Genomic DNA, 22,106 nt, shown 5'->3' on the forward strand with positions numbered 1-22,106 from the left:
GAATAATAACTAATAATAAGCTCTGCAACACAGCAGGGGGCCTGAAAGTGGAAATCTCTACATCAGTGAAGCTGGAATGGAAAATTTCATTAATGAAAAATTCGTTTGGAATTTATGCTTGTCTGCACGAGCAACTGGGCTTGATGGAAGCACAGGTGATGCAGCTACTTTCCTAGTTAGACCTTTTCCTCTCTGTCCTTGTTTTAATTAAATGAAGACATTTGATATAAAAACCTTTTAACATCTCTCCTGATCACCTGTATGTACAGGCAGCAATGTGTGTCATGAATTCAGGCAGACTTTAGTTCTGATGACTGTATTCACATACACAAGAAACTGCACAGGAATCAGAGAGCATTAAAATAAATCTGCTTCTTCCTGCCCCACTTCTGCTCTTTTTGTGAACTCATTGGAGTAAGTCAGCAAAGTATAAAATGCTTGAAGACAAAAACTCAAAATATACATCTAGAAACATTTGCATGTACGTATATAGGTAATGTATATACATGGATTGCAAATATATACATGCATAATATAAAAAAAATGTATGTGTACAGAGGGGATTTATACTAGCATATCCCCTCAAATAGGATAGAAAAGTTTGGAAATGACCTCTAAGATCATTGAGTCAAAATGTTAACCCAACATCATCATGTTCACCACTAAACTACATCACCTAGCATCCACGTGCCTTTTGAACACTTCCAGGGATGGTGATTCTACCACTTCCCTGGGCAACCTGTTCCAATGCTTCATCACCCTTTCAGGGAAGAAATTTCTCCTAATGCCCAGTCTAAACCTCCCCCAGTGCAACTTGAGGCCACTTCCTCTCATCATGTCTTTTGTTACCTGGGAGAAGAGACCACATATCGTCTGCAAGTCCTTGCATACCCGATAGACTTCCTGCACTTTCAATTCATTCCACCATAGTACATGTCATTTTTGGTTTGTAGTAATTTGAGGGCTGCTTTTTACTTCTACAAAATAAATTAACTGCTAGGTCTTCAATGCAGTTCTTTTGTTTTTACTGTGCTTAGTTACGAACTCAAATCAGAGTAATTGGCCCAACTGCCTCCAGAAGACAAAACTGTCACGCGGTAATTGTGTTCTCTTAAGTTTTTAAGTATTTGCATGAAATCCTAGATCTGCCACAAAACTTCATAGGAAATATTAGGACCAACTGAGATCAGTATACCTCCAAGGAATTTAAATTGAGCAAGCTCAAGGAAAAATTAGATTTATATTATGATTATTACTCCATCTTATTATTTTCTCTTCATAATATCATCGTGATTTTAAAACATAATCAATAGACACTTCTCTGGAATCCTACTGAGTACTACAGAAGCAAAAGAGGTATAGGGACTCCATTTGTACAGTAAAAGTAAGCTCAGCAGAGCCGATAAATCCACACAAAACCACAGGCATGCATTTATATTCTGTTACCTTCTTTGGTACTTAACGGGTATCTCTGGGTCCTTTGCCTACTCAGGTCCTGATAGACTAAGGCAGCACTGTTAGCAAAGGCAACGACAGTGAGATATGGAAACATCCTATTCCCCACCTGCAGCTGTTGGACTTTCTGGTTTCTGCTGTAAGCCAGAAGAAGCACAACTGCTATAAGAAGGTTTCTACCATGATATTTGGTTCACTCAGAAAATGCAGAAAAAATCTTGTCATGTTGAACACTTAATCAGTTTTTTTTCTTCAAATGTGACGTTGCCAGAGAAGCATTATCTACCTGGTACTCATCCAATGTACAGCAAAGAACCTTAAGAAGAGGAAAGTGAAACAGTAATGTGACAGTTGTATTCCAGGCAAGTATTTGGGAACTCCACATAAAAATTTTAATCAGCATTATTTTATGATAGGTTTAGGAAAGTGTGGAGTCAGACCTCACAAATGTGGGATGTGATAATTCTATTCTGATCTGTGTGCCTACTCATGTGATGCTGGCACTAAACAATTCTAAGTTACAAAGCAACATCCATTCATGTTCTCAATTTGTCCAGCCCCATCTGTGTCACTGGTATGATTCATTACTTCTTCTGGACCAGAGCTTGGCAGAGGGATGTGCCTGGTTTTCATGAAACATATTCCATGTTCATACCATGGAGAAGAACACTTTTGTAACAGCTGCGAGTATTCTTCTGTTGTTACTACTTTATATAGGTAATGAAACAGTTGAGGAAATAAGCTATAGAAAGTTGTGTAGTTGTCTAATTATCACAGTTCATAGGCAGTCTAACAGAACTACAGACAAGGGTGTTATGTGAAAGTACTTTCTCAATCATGTTCCACAGGCCAGTGGCTGCGTGAGATAATCCTTAGTGAACTTAATTGCTTGGATACCTGGTATAAGAAGAAAAGATCCTCTTCTTTATTCTAGATATGTATGCTGATAATGGAGTTACCAGCAGTGAAAAGATCCAGAAGTTTAGGAGCTTCTAAAACAACTTCAATACTGTGTTTTTAGGTTATCAGTGAATAATATGAAATCTGACACTCTTTTGCCACTGGTTCACAAATTTAAAATGGGAGTGTGGGCTAAATGCATCAGATGAAGTATTTATAATGCATAATTCAAGTGTTGGAAAGGCAATATTCCCATCAGTTTCAGAAGATTGGTCATATGTGTTTTGATTTCCCTTAATCTCTTTTTTTTTTCTGTTTGCCTTTTCTTTTCACATAACCCTGCTTTCATCACTAGATGCATAACAGCTTTCATCTCTGAAGAAATAAAAGTTACCCCCAACCTAATTATCAACTACCTTTGGTCAACAGATTGATTTAACCTTTCATGGTATCCATACTCTTAATTTATGATTGTAAGGAAACTGAAGCAGGATGCATTTAAAATCCTCTCATGCAGTTCTCTTCCTTACTTCTCTTCCTTACTGGGAAAATAATCATCATAATTTATGGGCACTGATACATACAATCTCCATATTCTCAGTGGGGCATTTCATACTCTATCTCACAGTGTTAAGAGAAATGGCTGCAAAAACCAAGTTGACAGCTCCATTATGTTTAGATCACTGTGAACCAGAGTCTCCTAGTTTTCAAACATGCCAGAAACAAACATGAGTATCCTGTTATTACTATGCATGGGGAAAGCATTGAAAGATGGAAATCTGGGTCAGCAAGGCTTGTTCTTGTGGAAAAACTGTCCTTTGGGCTTCGAGTGTAAACATATATATCACTCCTAATATCTTAAAGTGATTTTTCCCATCATTGCCATAATTAAGAAGATGAGAAGAACTAAATTTGATTCAAATCTTCCTCCTAACAGAGGAGTCAGTGGAAGCTGTAGAAGCAGTTCACTGCAAACAGATTTGAAGACAGTCTTCTGTTTCAGATTGCTTTCTAATGGTAACAAATAGGTTTAAAGTTTAATGTCCTTTTCAAAAGGTGTTAGCATACACCGTTACAGCTGTGGCTGCTATTCAAGGTATTATTTGCAAATTCTATTGTAGTCACACTTCACCATATCCTGATACAATATGAAATTCAGCTGGAAAATATTTCCAAGATCATTTTCCTAAAATCAACCACTTTCAAAATTGCCTCTTAATTTTCAAGGACTTCTTCCCACAATGAAATAGACATTTTTCAGTGCATTGTTTCCTTTGCTCTTCTCTCACTCTCCACCCTCCCTCAGCACTCAAAAGTAAAAAATGAAAGAATAGATGTTTGATTAAAAAAAATGTCCATCTGCAGCCAATAGAAAGAAAACTACTTCGATTTTTGTGAAAACCTATCACTCATGGTCCTGGTGTGCTCAGCTGGAGGGATAGGATAACATTGTTCACTGCCTCTCACTGTTTTTTCAACCACTCTATATAGACTTGGGAGATTCCCTGAAGACAACAAACCTGTCCACTTCCTGTCCATGTATTTGTTAGGTAGGGATGGCTCCCCAAACAGCTCAAAATGTCTTGCTTGCTGTTTTAAGTGTGGCTAGTCTAGTAAACATTCTTTCACATTTTCTATATTAATGTATTTTAGTGCCCTGCAGAAATGGGAAGAATTTCTTTACAGAGAGTGTAATCAGGCATTGGAATGGACTGCCCAGGGACGTGGTGGATTCTCCGTCCCTGGAAGTTTTTAAGATGAGACTGGATGTGGCACTTAGTGCCATGGTCTAGTAACCGCGGTGGTAGTGGATCAAGGGTTGGACTTGATGATCTCAGAGGTCTTTTCCAACCCAGCTGATTCTATGATTCTGTGATTCTATGATTTGGATCAGACATATAGAGATTACAGTAGTGTCTGTAATTTTTCTTTCTTTACTGTTACCATGTTTCTACTACTGACATAGGAAGTGGGATGTGGATAATTATCATATGCAAGCTGGGGCTTAGACCACTGGTTTTTGGAGCCCTTTAGAGCACCAGTCTTCAAGATCCCCAAGATAGGTGCTGAGACTGAAGATCCACGACCCCAGCAATGCCCAGGATTTTGGTAGAATCCCAATTAGCAGAGTTCATGTGCACATCTCTTGACCCATAACGAGGTTAATGCACACAAACCAGTGAAATACAAGCTGACCTCACCATATCTGGATCTGTGGCTCATTCATACAGGCTGCCACTGCAGAGTGACCAAGTCTCTGTAGCCAGAAATCATCATGAGAGTGGAATAGCCAGGTCTCTGAGATACCAGGATACACATCTTGGGAAGTACCAGGAGCCCTCATCTGAAACATGGACTCTCATTACAGCAGGACCCTCCCATGTGTGTCCCTGGTTGGGCTCCTGGGCAACTCTGTGATGATAGCAGACAGCTGGGCTGTATAATTGGCCCCAGGAGAAGGTTAATCTTCTCTGTTCAAACAGCTGGATGCACGGTACCGATGTCGTACTCAGAACAAAGAGGAAAAAGAGCAAAAGATTTAATCTGCTCTGACGTGGCAGCGTCCTTTCATGTTCAGAAGGCAACTTGTTGACAAAGAGAAATATTACAGAGTGATGATATTTCACTCCCTTGATTTTACCTATTATTTATGAATAATGTGTGATTTTAAGATATTAAAGAACAGTACTCTAGTTCAAGGAAGGTACATTTTTTCCACAGAGAGATGTCTGACCTCTTGTGCTAAATATTAGTAACTGAAGACATATCCAATACACCATGTGGGATTTTCAAAGTTTAATACCTCTACCATTACCACCAATAACACATATCAAACAATGCATGCATATACTGAGGAAGCACAAATTCTCCCTCTGGGGTAAACTCTGATGATTAAAAAAGACCACTTGTATCTCCTTTCTTTCAGTATATGGGTTTGGAAATCTATATCAGTTCATTACAGATAAAAGAGTCACTTTCTCCGGAAGCATCCCAGGTGTGCAACAGAGAGAAAGTACTGATCATCATAGACCCCTGGTGTCTAACACAGAACAAAACAAAAGATGGGCTTAACTGTAAAATACTAGAAGCCAACAGATTTGGCATTTCTATTGAGATGTACCAATTCTCAGTCAACCTTTCATTTTCTGTGACTGCAAAAGGGATTTTTGCTATCAACTTCCATGGCAACAGAACCAGGCTGCTGATGCCTTTTGACTTAGTTTCCCAGTCAATAAAATGGAAAGGACTGTACCTCTTTCATGGGCATGTAAACACTCCAGTGCTGGCCATGCATGCTGAGATCCATGTATTCAATTCCAGAGTGTTATTGAAACTCATTGATGCAGCTCATTACCAGGCTGTAGGCCAGAGCAGCTTTTAAGTCCCTTCCAAGGCAGCAAATTTTGGCTGTATGATAAACATAGCCATGCCTATAAGCAGATGCATCATAGATACAACACGTCTGTGATCACAAAAGTATAAGTTCATTGAGTGAAGCAGAAAGGAGTGATGAGGTAGAGGGACTGCAGTAAGTGGTGGAGGTAAGCCCTGCCAGTAGTAGCACACACCTCCTTGTCCAATGTGAGGGTACATCTCTGCATTTCTTTCCTTGCTATCAGATTGCTGCTGCATCTGTCCCTGAAACATCTAAGAAAAAAGATGTCTATGACTGCGCATGAGGGTGCACACTTATCTATGGATGGATTGCAAAGGGACTTGAGGAGAATGCAAGCACTCAAATCACATTGTAGTACAAATTCTCCAGCTCTGCTTTAGCTAATGATAATTTCTTCTTTGTTGAGGTTATTTACATATTCAACATGGTTAAAAGAAAAAAATAAACCACAAATCCTTTCAAAATTTAAATACTATTGAAATAAACAAGGCCGAGCTAAAACTCATATTCAAAGATATTGGCAGGAGATTCATGTGGGGTTAACAACTGTGTTGGTTCACCCTGTCTCACTTTCCAAAACATATTTATTACTGCATTATTTTTCCCAATTTATATATCTTCACTCTTGCATAATGTAGTTTTAAGAGTGGAATCTAGTTTATTTCAGCCCTAGGGCCCCACCCTGTCATGTTCCATTGCATCGGGTTTTATAATCATCACATATATATTTCTCACCCTAATCTTACACAAACTGTTCTCTCTTGCTATTTACATTTTAATATACACTTCAGCTTCTGCAAGTTTATTTCAGCTTTCTATGGCCTGGCTTATGTAGGAATTCCAAATATTGTTGTTGTGCCATGGAAAATTCAGTAGCACAGGTATGTAATTATGATAACTATGATAACTATGACCTTTTTCCAGAGCTGACAGTATACAGAAATCTGACCTTCACTTATGCTACCATGGAGGGGCTCTTTTACATTGTAGCTTCAGCAGTTCCCAGCACAAGGAATAGCTGAGTTTTCCTACTCCTTTGTGACCCAGAGCTCAGCTATAAAAACTGTGCCATCTGCTGAAAGGTCATGCTCCAATCTAACATCCCTGAGGATTGCTTTTCCCATTCAAGTTTTGCTCACATCTCTCTCAGGCAACTATCATCAACAGCCAAGCATAGTACTGTAGAGTGGTTTGTATCCAGATTGCACCATAGTGCCAGCTTCTGGAGAAACTTAAGCTTGTTTTTACCACCTACTCCATATATTCATGGGGACTCGGTAGGCATCCTTGGAGTAATGACTATCTACATGTGTGATTTATCAATCCAAAGTGCCTGAAACATCATTGCACACAAATGTTTAGGCCTTTTATACCATGATGTCAGGCATATGTGAGATGGAACATGGCATAAGAGGAGCATGAGAACTTGGGCATGGAAGTCCTAAAGAGGTAACACTGAAAGAACGTATCCAGTAGAAAGAGCCAAGTACAGAGTGGAGGGGCCCAAACAGCTGTCCAGCAAAGGATCACAAATGTGATTAAGGGGCTGCAGCACCTCTCCTATGAGAGAGACTGAGAGAGCTGGGACTGCTCAGTTTGGAGAACAGAATGATCAAGGGGGACTCTTGTCAATGTATATAAATACCTGAAGGGAGGGTGCAAGGAAGATGGGCAAGGTGCAAGGCAATGGGCACAAACTGAAACTTAGGAGGCTCCCTCTGAACATCAGGAAACACATTCTCACTGTGAGGGTGACAAAGCACTAGCATGGGTTGCCCAGGGTGGTGGTGGAGTCTCAGTCTTTAGAGATATTCAAAAACCATCTGGACACAGTCCAAGAAAACCTGCACTGGGTGACCCTGCTTTATCAGGGGAGTTGAACAAGATAACCTCCACAGGTCCTTTCCATCCTCAACCACTCTGTGATTCTATGAAATTTTTACCAGGATTGAATTACCTGAAAACATGAGAAATTACCTTTTTACACTCAAAATGAATTAGGTTTCTGGACATATAGTAGAAATAATAATGTTTAAGAAAGACAACTCAGTGCAGAAGACTGAAATTTTACTCTAAAATTTGAATGTGACAGAGAAATATATAAGTTTGCAAGTTTTCAGTGGAATTCACAAGTCTGACCAAGGCTCCTATTTTTCGTCTGTGGGCCCATCATGTCTGGATATAATTAGGACTGATTTTTCTTCACCTCTGAAATAACACAACATATGTCATTAAAGTAAAAATTGAAAGCTTTACCAAAGAAGAGTAATAATCCACACTTGCAGTAAAAATTTATTTAAAGTCATAACATGAACTATCTTGAATTTTTAAGGAAAGGTGGAAGTCATTGACACAAAGTTGGTAATCAATTTAGTCTTTTGCAAGGAAAGGAAAGAACAGAATGAAGGAAATGCAAATAAAAAGCACAACCACATAGCACTAATTATGACTTTTCTCTGTGATGCTCCATACCTATCAGCACTCTTATTAAGCATAAAAAACAGGAAGACCAATGTGTTTTTTAAATGTTTAAATTACACTTTATTTTATCTTTCTGTGCAGATGCAAAGTTTGCTGGAAATTGCTATCCAGAGCTAGAAGGATTCATGCCAAAACCCTCCTTCACATGAGGAGGCATTTCAGGTACTTTTACTGAAATCAGCACATGTACTTTCTGCTGCAGCCTTTGATTGAGATATCTACTTTACATATTTTGTTTTTGTTAAGCTGATACAAACGACAGAACCTCAGATCACTGCATGAAAATCTTCCTTGTTTTTTCTGACATAATTTTGTAACCATCACTTTTTCTCAGTATGTGCAGCAATATACATCCATCTATTCGTCCATTGATTCATATAATCTTTTTAGATATCCATCCATTCATACCATATACATCTCATATGTTCCCCCATTTTCATGTAAAGAAGCACTCATCATAAGAAACCAAAGTACCTTGCAATGCTGAAAGTTCTGACAGTTTTTCCTCTCTTATATTCACTGCCACAGAAAGCTGTGAATACGAGGGCAGTTTGACTGAGGTCTGTGGGCTAAAATGTCATATATTAAGTAATACAATCCCTGATTCTGTGCAATGTGACAATCAGTTTCCAGCTAAACTCTCCGCTCTGTTTCCAAAGGGAAACCTCAGTGATGTTAAAAGCTTTCCTAATATTAATCTGCTAAGTGAGGTGGCATAGGGCTAGTAGAGAGTCGTTGATGGCAAAAAGGATGGAAACTAAGACTTAGGACACACAGCTAAGCAGTGTACAGATCTCTGCTTGAAGACAGTTAGCTAGTATTCAAGGACAGTCACTGTTGGAAAGAGTAGTACTGATGATGGGCAGCTGGCTAACATTAAACAGAGAAAAGTTGTGGGAAAGGAGCCTTTTTTGGTGCAGCAGTCTCTTTGAGCATGAGGATCACAGGATCAGTATAGGGCTAACAAATCCTGATAAAGGACCTAAACAGTGCAGTGAATGCTCACAGATGTAGTATCTGAACCTAAAAACAGCTAAAATCTTGACGCTGCTCCAGAAACACGCTTCTGTGAATGTAATGAAGAATCATTTCCCTTAAATTGAATCAATCTGTTCCTAGATCAAAACTAAACAACCAATATAATTCCCAGAACTATACTTTATCAATTTCTGTTGCACTGTCCATTGTCTACCTAGCAAGTTCTCCAGCCCTTCACTATCAATTTCCTTTAGTACATTTAATGAAGTTCTATACATGCATTCATAAAATTCAGTTTTCTATCAAATGCATGCGGTGATAGGAGAGGTATTTAAAATACAAAAATCAGATGTGCTTCATATTTTCTGCAGAAGTATGAGATCCAAATTTAAATCTAATTTACACTCTTAAGTTATCCCCATGATACAGCACAGTGAACCATTACAGATGAATGCCCATAACTCAGGAAAGAACTTGAAATACAAATCCTGATCTGAAATCCAAATCTAGATGCAAGTGTGTACCTTGCACCCCTCTTGTTTTCTTACTGGCCAAGGAGCAAGAACGAATCACCTGATAAGGATAATAAGACAAACAAGAATTGTACTTCAAACAGAGAAATTCTTCTTTTCTCTCTTTGTGTCTTCATGTATTTAGTATGCCCATCATCTCCTTCTGTACTTTTCACAGTAAGTCTACCTAATGCTTCTCACAGGCATCCATCCAGAATCTCCTCCTGAGTCCTCTTCTTTACAACTGATGCCTCTGCCTCAGACTCATACCCTTACAGAAGAGATATTCTTCACATCAGCATGATTGCTGGGACAAAGCAGATTTCCCCTGACAGCTGTTCAAGAATGAAGGATCACTGAAATGCTCAGCTAATTTTTTTGTATTTCTCAATACAGCAGGAATGCCTGGGAATTATGATAATTGTCCAAGAGGGGAAAATGCATTTTCTAAACAACATTGTTGACAGTGATAAGAACGTACAAAGGAAGAAATCAACAGTCAGTAAAAGCTGATAGTTGAGCATGCAATTAAATACAGAGATAAGAAGTGCTTTATTTCATTGCTCAAGATTGTTATTCAAATGACCTTGTCTCTTCACGTTTATGCTTTTCAAGAGGAGGAGCAGTATGCTGACACCTATGGAGGCAATCTCAAAAAATGTCTTCTGAGAGAATAGTCATACATTCCTCCAAGAAAGGACTTTGTTGGAGTGGTTCCAATACTTCTCATTTCTCAGATGGGACAAATTTTTCAATGGCATAGGCTGTCTTGGAAAATTTCCACCTGTTTATGAATTTGTGCGCTCTGTAGTGAGGAAGCACCATTGTGATCATCTAGTTTGAAAATTTCCACACAGAGGCTATGGTGGTTTTTTTTTTCCTAGAGGCTGGACTAAAGGGTGTCCAAAACTAAAGTTTTGCCTGAAAGACTCTTGGCAATGGCAAATTATCACCTCCTCCATGGAAATTCTTCCAATCTTTAATTAACCTTAGTGTTCAAAACTATGGTTTATTTGAAGTTTGAATTTTTCTCATTTCTAACAAATTGGATTTTATTATATCTCTGTCTGCAAGGCTACAAATCTTCTCATTATCATAGCTTTCCATGCCTAAGGACTTCAATAAAATAATCAGGTAATCCTTCAATCTTTTTTTTTTTTTTTGATAAACTGAATAGATTAATTCTTGAAGTTCACACAGGAAGAGTTTTTCCAGTCTTACTTTTTTTTAGCTGCTCTTTAAATGTAAGTTGTGTAGCTAAAAGTTATTTCAAAGGAGCTGGCAAACACTGGGTAATCTCTTCCTAGCAAGTAATAAAATTAACAGAGTGCACATCGAAAATTTCAAGAGTCTGTCTCAGGCATTCCCAAGTGCTAGTGATGTGCACCTGTTAGACTGCAAGTGCCATATCAGAAGCTGTAAGTAGGAGCCATGGTTGCTGGAGAGAAACCTCCAGCTGACAGATGTTAGTTGTGGTAAGATCTGCCTAAACATGGGAGTGTAGTCCTGGTCAGATTGCTAGGAAATATCCCATATGGCTCCAGCTGCTCTTCTGAAATGTTTGGGTTTCTTTGTGTCATATCTCCCAGGCAGATGAATCCAGCTCTTTAGGATACTTAAAATGGTGCCTGTTTATATATAAATATTTTTTTTTAATAATTGAATCTCACCTTCTGTGTCATGTTAGAGTAATTCAGAAGAGTTATGAAATTTAAGAGTATCCTCAGAATTTTGCCATTATGAAAGCCCTATACCACTGGTGAATTTTACAAGGAAGATACACCAGAACAACCAACCAGGAGTAGAGTTCCACCTATAAGTTATCTTAAAAGTAAAGATTTTGCTTGCTGATAATCTGTATTTACTATTCCCTTTTCATCTCTGCTGCTGAAAGAATTTTAACCCACCTAAAGTGTCCATGTCCATTCCATCTATTTTTTTTATTTCAAGATGCCATGTGGTATTAAATCAAATTCCCATGAGAAATCTAGAAAATTCATTTTACCAACAAAGTTGTTTGTATTAACCCGACTCATAATCTTGCCAAAAAAAGATTAAAAGTTTATTTGACAAGGCCTACTTTCCACATAAGTAAGTTGCCTGATATTATTTATATTTTTACTTTCCAACCTTTGATTAATAAAATCCCAGATTAATTGTTCCATTAATTTATCCACCACTGAATCAGCCTGAATGGTCTAGTGTTTACTGGTCTATTTCCTCTTTCTCTTTTAACATATATTAATTATATAAATGGCAGCCCTTCAGAAATATAGATTGCAATCTGGATTTTTTCTTTTTTTCAAGAGATATTAGATATTAACATAAGCTGTTTATAAAACTTTGTAGCTTATTTACTGCTTTTGCAGAAATTATCTTAGCCTGTTGATTTTAAAATGTTTATTTTCAACATAGGCTGTTTAATACTGTTTTTTCTTGTGGAGAATGAGCCTTTTTGCTTATCTTCATTATTGTATAAACCAGGTAAATCTCTCTGCCTTCATCTAGACCTTACCAGGCAAGAACAAAACATGGTACTGAAAAAAACAGTTTATACATGTGCGTGGTAGATGTAATTCTGAAGCTTCCCAGGGTCATCCAGGGAGCATACTTAGGCTTTGTTGTCTTTCAAATTATCACTGATTGTGAAAACACTTTCACAAAAGTAACAGTATCATGAACATGCACTGTGTACCAACACAATGTGTTCTCTTAATACCTATGACTAAGATTCCATTCATATCCCTCTGACTAGCAAGGAAAATATCATTGCCTCAGATAATTGTAACTCCTTGTGCTCATTTTCTCTCTCTTCTTCTGATTGTGCATTCACATTGTAAATTCTCTGGGACAAAGGTTATCTCGTGAAGTCAGGAATACCTACAGAGCTCCTATTAAAATTATGGGTTTAATGTAATACCTCCACACAAATAATTGACAATACCAATGACAGATAGGACAGGCTGGTGATGGTATAACTCAGATGACCTCCCTTTGATCCTTACAGTTTTCGTCTCATCAGAGAGCTCTCCAAACACCACAGCCAGTTGGTTACAGAGAGCATGAATCTCAGCTGCTTGTTTGAAATTTTAATTAGAATGCAAAACAGATGTGATCCTTGCTACCTGCTATTTATTGGCTCAGAGCAATGATTTCTGTCCCCCAACAGCAACCAAAAAACAAAGTGTTTTACAAAGCCCAACCACGTGTAATTTATTATTTTAATTTTTTCTTCCTCTCTCTTATGCCATCTCAGAGATATATTTTTGTCCTTTCATTTTTTCTCAGTGTAAGTGGAAAATCAAATGCATTATCCACGTATAAAATACAGATGTAATAAATAAAAATGGTGCATGCACATTTATAGTTAACAACTCAAGCTACCGCAAATCCTTCTTTCCCAACAGCCCAGCTTCACTTCTCCCATTTTCTCTATCCTGCCACTAAGTGCTGGAACATGCAACTTCACCTGGGATATTTTTAAGGAGCCTCTGCACCCAAACACATGGCTCAGCTATAAGTCTTTATAAATAAAGGTCTGTGTAGGTAGCAAAAATGCTGTGGACATGTGGCAGATATGAATATGTGTATAAGATGAGTGTGAAGACCCAGTTTGGAGATGACAGGAGAGATGCTTTACAGCCACAGTCTGATTCCTCAGAAATGCTCAACAGTGTGCTGCAAATGGGACTTTAGACCTTGAACCCTTTAATAGAAGTTAGATTCATCAAGTTAGGATGAACTCTTCAGGAGGTAGAACTAACCTCCTCCCTTGTCTTCAAATGCTTTTCTTCTCAGTCTTCTCTCTTCTAGACCTTTGGCTTAAGGTGTATTTGCTTCAACTCACTACTTTGATGGACCCAGCAGGCCACAGGCAAAGGTGATTTTTTTAAGTACAGAGGATGTGAACGGCACACTGGGAGGCTGTTCTGAGTCAAAGAACTGATCAGTACAACCTTATTCATTTTGAAGACCTACAAGCATCAATGTGATTACTTCCATGGTCCAAATACTCACCAATGTTAGGGCTGCACACTCCAGGCCAGGAGAGAAACATCATCCTACCCTGTTACCTAAGCTGAGAATTACCTTGATATAAAACAGTCACACTCAGTAAAAATGTTTATCCTGATAAATAAAATAATCAGACTATATTCCTATAGCATCAAACTGGCCTAGTCACTTCTATGGCTTGACTCAATACCTGATCTTAAGACTACTGATCATTGGGTTCAGTCCTATTTATTATTGATGACCTGGGTGAGGGGATCAAGTGACTCCTCAGTCAAATTGTGAATGACACCAAGTTGGATGTTGTTGAGTGTTGTTCTCCTAGAGCATAGGAAAGCTCCGCAGCGTGATCTGGATAGGTGGGCCAAGACCCCTGGCATAAGATTCAACAAGGCTGGGTCCTGCACCTCAGCAAAAACCAGCCCATGCTACAGTCTGGGGGGAAGTATGTTTGGAAAGTGGCCCAGCAGAAAAGAATCTGTGGGTGATGGTGACAGCCAGCTAAATATGAATTAGCAGTGTGCCCAGGTGGCCAAGAAGGCCAAGTGCATCCTGGCTTATATCAAAAATAGTGTGACCATCAGGACCAGAGAAGTGATTGTCCCTCTTTAATTGGCTCTGGTGAGGCCACACCTCAAGTCATGTGTTCAGTTCTGGGCCCCTCACTCCAAGAAAGACATTGAGGTGCTGGAGCATGTCCAGAGAAGGGCAACAAAGCTGGTGAAGGGTCTGGAGCACGAGTCCTTTGAGGAGCAGCTGAGAGAGCTGGGTTTGTTTAGCCTGGAGAAAAGGATGCTCAGGGGTGACATTGCTGTTTACAACTACCTGAAAGGAGAGTGTAGCCAGGTGGGGGTCAGCCTCTTCATCCAGGTAACAAGTGATAGGACAAGAGGACAGATCCTCAAGCTGCACCAGGGGAGATTCCGGTTGGACATCAGGATTTTCTTCACCAAAAGGGCTGTTAAAGACTGGAATGGACTACCCAGGAAGGTGGTGGAGCTACCATCCCTGGATGCATTCAACAAACGACTGATCATGGCACTTAGTGCCATGGTCTGATTAACAAGGTGGTGATCAGTCAAGGTTAGATTCAATCTCAGAAGTCTTTTCCAGGCTAAATGACTCTGTGATACCAACCATATTCTTGGAACTTGCTCACATGCCTCAATCTGAACACGTAACATATGTAATCCCACACTCCTGTACAAAGTCTGTCTACAACACACACTTCTGTACCAAGTCTGTCTAGAATATTAATTTCTAGCCATTGCAGCTCCAGCAGTGTGCTTGCAATTTGAAGGCAGATCAGTGACTTGCAAGTGCCCAAACTCATCAAATGTATTTTGATGACAAAGTAATTTACCATATAACTATTTTTTTTCTCAAAATCATCAAAAAAATATATGAGTTAACAATAGATTCAAGACAAAATTTGGAATTCATAACTATGGGGACAATAATAGTGTTTGATGTTCAATTTGTGAAGTAACAACAGCAAGTTATTAGAGAATTCCCAAAATAAGAGGCAAAAAAATGACTAAAGAGAAGACGCTATATGGATGGATAAAACAAAAAACAATAGTATATTGATAAGAACAGTTGAAACAGGAGAAGAAAGGAAAAGAAAGGTCCCACCATTAAACAAAGTACAATATAAAATTGATAATGAGAGCCCCAGTGGACATTCAAGGCTCTCTCCTTGTATAGTGCTTGGAACAGCTGGAATTAAACATCACAAATTACGAGAAAAGCTTAGGAAATTTCTATGCTAGAAAAATTGCAGAACTCTAAAATACAGACTGGATGGAGCAAGATTGGAGTATTGAACAGGACAAGACGGGTAGGTGGGAACTAGAAGAAAGATAAGACTATATCCTGGCTTCAGGGCACACTTAGCCCAGACTTTTGTCCTCAACAGTGGTCACTTGTGGAAACCTAGGAAAAATGAGACCAGGATAAGAAAGTATGATACTTTCTACTCTAACACTTATCCATGGATTTCTTGTGCATTTTGTTTTGTTTATGTAGCAACCACCAATAAATATCTCCACCAAGCTCCTCTCCCATCTTCCATTGAACCCATTGCAGGAAACTCCTTGTACCTGCAACATCCACTGGCAAGGAGTCCCACGGATTTGTAACACGGAGAAGATCTGTTCATGCAGGAGCAGTTATTCTTGGCATTGCACCAGCAGTATCCCCTGACACATATTTTCAGACTACCATTTATCAAAACAGAGGTGGCTTAATCTTCCATGATCATACAGAAATTCCTAAGAGCAGAATGCTGTAAGAGATGCAGATTGATTGTGATCAGAGGGCATGGCATAAGTGTGTCTGTATCTACCTAACTAACAGCACACAGCAGTAGCAACACTAACAATCCCAATAACTTCATGCTTTTAGGACTAAGGCAGCTTTTTTCCTCACTTTTCTTTGGCATTTTAAAAGCCCAGCAAGCTATAAGGCCTGAAGCAAATTTCCTTGTAATTGCATTGGTGCATCTGCATCTCATCTGTGGTTATCACAACCAAAACTGGTTGTCAGCAAACTCATTTTTCCCCTGCTCAGTGAATTGCACTGCTCCATTTCTAAGGGCAATGATCTCAGCCAAGGGAAAGCTAATTTCTACTACCTACCACCTGAGATAAGACACACACCCCCGGTAAGTAACCCAGTATGTATCAAATGTGCAAAGAAGGAGAGAGAACCAAGTTAGCATAAAATCATCAAATCTTATGAATCCTCTCTATCAACAAAATACACAGATGATTTGGTGTCCTGCCTTAGGCAGCAGAGTCTTAGAAAAATCAAATAAAGTGTGGCTGTCACACAACAAAAATGACTGCTTCTATTTTTACCCAAACTTCATAAATTCAGCTAGATGGCAAGCGAATATAAGCAGTTCTGGCAATGCCAGCACAGTCTGAAGGTAGAACAAGAAATTTTCAATGAGCTCCTTGCAAATGGTCTCAGTGGGCATTGTGACCATATGAAGATGCCAATTTATTCCAGCTATAGCAATATTGCCTAAAGCAGGGTCATTTTCCAGCAGTTGGTCTGACTTCCAGTTAACTTCTTCCCAATAGCACTGGCTTACCAGCATTTATTGAAAGCAAATACACATATAACATTTCTCCTATCTAAAAATTCAATTATGTTTTCATATTTTATAATAAAAAGTAATAACAGAATATAATGACCATTTATGAATGAGGCAAAGGAGAAAATAAATAAAAAATTATAAAGAAACCCCAGAAAAACTATGTCCACACTGACATGAAAACTCATCTCAACAGTGATTCAAGCACATGTACTCAGACTCTACTACTTAGCAGGATCTGTGGGTATAGGACACGTGATATCCATGGGCACAATGAGATCCAGGTATCAGAAAATCATGAGCTGAGGATAGCAATTTCTCATTGACTCCTTAAACAAAATGTAATTCCTATCTTAGTCTGTTCAAATTAGTCCTTCAGTGAGAACATCTCCTTGAGTAAAACAGACCAAGGAATTTTTTATTCTTTTTTAAGCCTGGCATGGCAATCAGGACAGTAAAATGATTATTACAATGCCCAAAGGTGGCAAATCAATGAAAACTACCAGTATATGGAAGATAGAGGATAATGTTAATTACCCATAAAAGATAATCAAAACTCAGTCATGGGGATATGAAAATGGAAATACATCAATAAAATAAATTCCTATTCACAAGAGTAGCTGGCCAATAAGTAATTTTTCAGTCAGGATCAGGAATAGGGAGCCAGGGCAGAGGCCAAGTAGACTGGAGGAATGGATAGCTCTGCTGAACCGAGCCCAGATATTGCTGCAGCTCTGGAAACATTTTACATTTAAGAAGACATCATAGTGACCCACACCATCCCCAGAAGTTCCCATGCAATGGGCTTCATATCAGTTTCTGTCTCACTCTTGGTTTTTCAGCAGTTTGATTAGAATAAATCTTGCAGGCTCTCTATGACTTCATGTGTAGCCAGTACTCAGGTTAAACCTACATGTTTCCAGCTTGTTCTGTTGGCTCAATAAGCTCTCAACCTTTTCCTTCAAGGAATCTCAACCACGAATGCAAGAGCACTCCAGGGTACACACTGAAGTGGTTACAAACTTCTTGTTCATCTGTTTGTGTAGCAGCTTGAGCTACTCTTAAATCCCATTGAGATGATTGAGAACTCAGCATCTCAGGCCAACCAGCTTGCACCACAGGTTGAGCACACAGGATCGGAGCTTTCAGAACTTGCATGTGCTGAGGCCTCCTGGTGATCCTGCAGCAGGAAAGAGTAACCAAGCCTCAGCTCTCTTTGGTATAGAAAGAAACCCAAAAAGCAAACAACTAGTAGATATCTCTGAGTACGTTGACTTCCATTTTTTCCTCCCAGCTTTCTCAGGCATTAAGAAGGGTAATACTTATAGTTGTGAAACTTCCTAAGTTTTGCAGAAGTCTTTGAGAACCTCGACCAAAATGTACTATGCTAACAAAGAGGACAATTTGTGCTTGTTGCCTGTACTACTGGAGCAAGCTGGAGTAAGGCTGCTCACGAACATGAAGCTGTTCAGAAGTTAATACAGGAGGAATATTGCAAAAATGTGACTCAGACTGTGAGTTCTGTTCCGCTTATATCACTGCCAGTGCAGAATATTTCAGATGACCTGACAGGAATGGAACTGTAAGTCAAGAATAATTTTCTCCTTGAACAAGTCAAACTACCAGCTCTGTCTTCAAATATCCATAGCCCTCATGATTTCACTGACTACAACTGGATGAAAAGAGAGCAATATTGTCAAGTAAAGCCTGATCTCACACTCACTAATAGAATCTTCTTTCCCCACTGCTCCCACCAGGCTGCAGATCCATCAAGAGCTGTACTGGAGGCATCATCTGCAGGAGTTTGGGGTTTAGTGGCTTGCTTTTCTTGTCTTTATTAACCCAGTGCCCCTCATTAAACCTAAGATGCAAACAAATAGATTATTTGTATCACAGCAATTATACACTTCCTAATGAAGCCAGAGAGCATTAAGCTGTCAGAAAACCCTTTCTTTGCAAAGACTCTGCAGCAGTTTTATTTCAGAGTTTCTTTCTCTTAGATATAATTTCTTTTTGGGAGTTCTCCATTCTGTGCTAATAGTGACACCTGGCTAGCTGACTGCTAATGCAGAAGTTATTTTCATTTATATTACTCCAGAGTTTCTGGTTCCTTCCAGTTGAGAATATCTGTATCTATCCATATTTTTGCTTTCTGGAGCTAGTCTTGCGAAACTGATGCATCTCAATAAACGTGTTTTCTGTGATAGTCTCACTGACTTCAGTATTATTACATGAGGAATGTAATCTTATTCATATGCTCAAGTCTCATAAAAAGAATCACCTGAGTTACTGGTGCTACAGTGTGCCTCTCAGACAATAAGAAGGGATGAGCAGGGCATCCAGACATCATGTTGAACACTTTCCTGCTTTACTTTTTTTTTTTTTTGTCTTTAGGACACTGTGGATCCATAAAGATGATTGGAACTACTGCCTGGTATTTGGGAAAGTTGTAGGATGGTGTGGCAAACACCATTTCAGGAGCTAGGTAAGTGGAGGGATGATAAGCAGATAGGAGAGTTTGGCTAACTCCACACACAGGGCATCTGCCTATATGAAGAGAGAGAAGAAAATATTCTACATCCTCCAAATGAGAATAACACTGCCTGTTTCACCACAGTGAACAAAGAACACTTTGATGTACAAGACACAGACACAGAGCCCTCCGGCATACCTATTGGAAGTGGTTCTCTGTACAACCCCTTACCATGGATGACAGACCACATGCAAAGAGCACCTCACAGTTACTAAAGACACCTGATGTGTCCTTTCTTCAAAACACTCCTATCAAAAGTGTTATCAACTGAAGGCTTATTTAAGTTTGAGGTCCTTTGAAAATCTAGTTTTAAACTAATTTCTAATAATGTAATTTCCACAGCTCCAACTGGCTTCTTATATTACGGTTATTCTTCTTATTTGTTGGCATCTACATTGATTAGAGGACCATTTGGTGCTTCTCAGTATTTGGAACCCAGTTTCTCTTCTTTGGAAAAGTGAAGGTGTTTTACTTTAGTAAGGAATGCTTTCATTACCTAGGTAGACAATGACTCTAATTTTCTCCATATTTTCAGTCTTTTGGTTAATCCTCAGACCTTCATTAAATTTTATGGAATCATTCACTTAATGACATATTGCTTCCATTTTGTCTTTCCTCTTTCTACATCTGCCTCTCAGCCCAGGCGAAACTCTTCTGTCACAGCAGAACCAAAAGACCTGCAGCTAACAAAACAACAAAATAAGAGTTTGAATCTAAGTGACTCAATAAGCTTTACAAGGCTTGAGATAAAGGACATATGAATTTAAATTTCTGTTTTCAAGAAAAATATTCAATCACTTTGTTGCCTTTCTTGGCTACCGATCCCAAATAACACTAAATCCTGACAGTTAAAATTTTCTTAGAGGTAAGGTGGGGATTTTTATTATTTTCTTAAGTAACAATGTGACTTTACAGGACTGTGAGAAGATTGCTGGTCTGCTCTGAGCAGAGTATAACTTAGGAAAAAAACCTTGGAGGACTATTCAGGATCCTCATAATTTTGCTTGTTTTCCTCAGTATCATATACTTTTGGCAATTGAGCTGGAAGGACTGACATAGCACTACTTATTTCTGAAATATTTAATTTTGATTTAAAACTGAAACATTACACTCAGCTAAACTGTACCATTCTTGATTCTCCAGTCAACTTGAAAATAGAATCATAGAATGGTTATGTTTGAAAGAGACCATAAAGTTCATTTAGTTCCAACCATCCTGCCATGGACAAGGATACCTTCCACTAGACCAGGTTACCTATTTCCTTATCCAATCTAGCCTTGAACATCTTGAAGGATGAGGAGACCACAAAACAAATAACTTTTTATTTATTTGCTTTTAAAAGAAAATTAAGTATTGAAATGCATAACATTATAAAGTTATCATATAAAGCATTAATCAATAATATTTTAATGATGTTATTTTTAACATATATGTTATACATTTGTTGGAGATCCTCAGCATCCATATACTTTTTCCACTGTTCTCATAGAATTATAGAATGGTTTGGGTTGGAAGGGACATGAAAGACACTTTAGTACCAAACCCCTGCCGTGGGCAGGGATACCTTCCACTAGGTCAGGTTGCTCAGAGCCCCATCCAGCCCGTCCTTGAACACTTCCAGGGATGAGGCATCCACAATTGCTCTGGGTAACCTGATCCAGTGCTTCACCACCCTCTGAATAAAGAATTTATTCGTAACATGTAATCTAAACCAACCCTCTTTCAGCTTAAAACCATTGCCTCTAATCCTGTCACTATCTGCTCATATAAAAAGTCCCTCTCCCTCCTTTCATAAGCCCCCTTAAGGTACTGGAAGGACACAGTGAGGTCGCCCTGGAGCTTGGTCTTTTCCAGGTTGAACAACCCCAGCTCTCTCCCTGCCTCTCATCATCTTCATGGCCCTCCTTTGGACTCGTTCCAGAGTTATATGCCTGGCCAATGCTAAGCATTGGGGAAGAGCACCTTGTATGCAGAAACTCACCTTACCAAATCCTGAATTATCTTGCAGAGCTTGCAGGGGCAGAGTATGTTATTTACAAATTACCACACCCAAAATACATTCTAAATGTACTGTGAGCTTTCCAACTCATATGACATTCCATGCTTTGTTCCTGAATGTCTTGTTGTGAACCTTAATTGGGAAGTATTTTACATGATTGTTATACCGACCTTTTAGACCACCACTGGTCCAGACATTTGCTGAAAAGGAGGACATGACTCCTACCCACCTGATCCAACGTCCTCCCTTCATCCAGCCAAATGGAAAATCACACAAAGCAATGGATTCAAGTGAAATCGTAATCTGCAAATGAAAAACAGAGGTCAATGGAGCTCTTCCCCACTCTGATCACTTGCTAACTGAGGCACAAGAGAAGAGGTGACAATTACATCCAGCATCGGCAATGGGGGTTGTGATAAAGCTGAGTCTACTGTATTTAGAGCTGCTGAACATTAACATGGTCATATAACCACTGCTTTAGCTTCCCTCCACTGCTGTTTATCTCAGGTTCATCTAGGGTACTAAAACAGCCCCTTGTGAGGTTATTTTTATTTCCACCTGCTGGGAAGGACGTATAAATGTTAAAATGAAACTTCTCTCAAGCTCTGAATTCACGAACGTACGACATTTGTTTGGAGTCCATACAGACATACAACTGATAGTTTCAACTTACGCTCATGGCATACAGTGTTAATGCTAAAATGAAAAATGTCTGTTCAAACTGAAGAGTGAAAGCA

Source organism: Corapipo altera, unplaced genomic scaffold (assembly GCF_003945725.1).
Source record: "Corapipo altera isolate COAL_440 unplaced genomic scaffold, ASM394572v1 48b, whole genome shotgun sequence".
Lineage (NCBI taxonomy): Eukaryota > Metazoa > Chordata > Aves > Passeriformes > Pipridae > Corapipo > Corapipo altera.